The sequence below is a fragment of the Odontomachus brunneus genome, unplaced genomic scaffold, assembly GCF_010583005.1.
Source record: "Odontomachus brunneus isolate Ranch 3 - 2012 unplaced genomic scaffold, Obru_v1 Obru_scaffold_005, whole genome shotgun sequence".
Lineage (NCBI taxonomy): Eukaryota > Metazoa > Arthropoda > Insecta > Hymenoptera > Formicidae > Odontomachus > Odontomachus brunneus.
The window spans coordinates 3,954,881-3,956,817 of NW_022639455.1; the positions used below are offsets into that span (position 1 = coordinate 3,954,881).

Genomic DNA, 1,937 nt, shown 5'->3' on the forward strand with positions numbered 1-1,937 from the left:
TATTAAAAATTTAAATATTTGTAATTTATATATATATATATATATATATATATATATATATATATATATATATATTCAGAGGGAATACACACATACGTGTACATTTGAACATTTAAAAATATTTATGTTTAACTAAAACAACAAAAATGTCTAGAATCAAGTATTAGTTATTAGTTTCCAGGGATTAGTATTTTAACCTTACGTGAAAAAAAATTCAGGGTTTAAATTATATTTAACATGAAGTGTGACCACCGCGGTTTTTCTTTTTTGAGAGCGTGTAATAAACGCCCGAAACGGTAAGAAAAGAAGAAATTAGCGTAGAAACCAGTGAAATTGTTTCGTAACGCGCATCACACATACGTGTTAAAATATGTCAATCCACGGTAGAATGCCGAGACGTGACTTGATCCGCGGAGCCGAGATATACGAGTCGCGATACCAGGGGAATGTTAATTAGTTAATTAAAACGTTTTCGTCCGTTTCTACGTTGGGATATATTTAGATAAGCCGCGTGTCCTATGGCGTGCGCTTTTTGAGGGAGAACCGGACCGTGATTATATTCTGGTCCCCTGTATAGTTGAGGCGTACGAGATAAGTCCAAGACGGACCGACTGGTCCTCCTCTTGGACTCGTCGCATTCACAGGCGGTAACGATGACTCGATTATTCTAACCTCGTAAATATTTTACGCGCGCACAGCGGAATTCGTTTCGCTTCTTGCTGCAATTATTCTTTAGTATTTGTGGATTCGCACAATTCACGCGACGTAAGAAGCTAGTTAATCGCGACTGCGATCTTGAAAGATGACTTTGAGGAACGAGTAATCTCGAAGTCGAATTTAAATCACTTTCATATCGAGCCACTCTTCTGCCTGCGAGGAAGTTTTCTCACGTACTTTTACAGCAACTGATGATATAATTACGCGTTAACACGCGCGCGGCAGGGCAGATACGCCGTGTAAGACGGGCGGAAAAGTAAAGTTTGCGCGCGTTATATCAGATAACATCGTAAGATTAATAATTCAATTATCGGGTGCGTGCAGGTATGCGCGCGGACGCGAACACGTCCGCCGGAATTTGCCGTTTAACTTATTATCATTTGATGTTTACGCGTGACTCGCGCATGATTAATGGCGACCAGCGACATTGAATGGAATTCGAAAAGAGGAATGGTACCGCGCTCGTATCCAGAACGACACGTGGTCGTTCGCGCCGGTCGGGGTCGCGCCGGTTGAGACACAGGCCTCCACTTTCGTTGTGCGCGGACAATATTATTACCGAGTATTATGCGTGGCCCATTACGTAAGTCCGCGCGCGATTTACATTATCCGTGCACACAGGCGTTATTGAAAATCGCGGCTAAGAACTAGCACGTGATTATAATCTTGACATTGATCGCAGATAACGCCCGACGCAGGTCTCTATCATCGATCATTAGTTTCTCTCTACCGGACGTCCACCTAGATTCTGTGGCGGCCTCAGGAACATTCCGAGCAGAGAAAACCGACATCGCGCCGTAGCGGTGTATGAAAGGCCGGCTCGTTTATCCGTCCATATAACGCGGCGAGACGTTCGCGTAGAATAGAATTGTATGAAAGGAGAAGTCGCCAGCTTCTCGAGAAAGATTTTATAACCGCTTATTCTATCCGCGGCTCGCGCACACACGACGTGTGTGACGAATCTGTACTTAGGAAAATAGTAGGACTGTCTCTCCTGTGAATAGAATATTAATTCTTTCTCTCGCGCGTATGACTCGAATCAAAGTGTTTATTCTCACAAGATGTTCTCCTGTTAATTTCTTTAATATATTTTATTCATTCGATACCTCAACAATGTAAAAAACCGTAAGTGTTATTTGTAATACAGAAGGGACTTTCGTTCAGTTGAGATCAAATGGAGAAAAGAAGAAGGAAACTTCGTCGAGGGCAAGATAAATAAC

General features: G+C 42.2%; 1 long non-coding RNA gene across 1 annotated transcript in view; it reads left to right on the plus strand.

Moving 5' to 3' along the window:
- LOC116849275 overlaps nt 1-1,937 on the plus strand; it is a 29,967-nt gene extending 28,030 nt beyond the window's left edge. The window contains exon 3 of the long non-coding RNA XR_004379107.1: nt 1,865-1,937. This is a non-coding gene — a long non-coding RNA (uncharacterized LOC116849275). The remainder of the gene's footprint in view (nt 1-1,864) is intronic.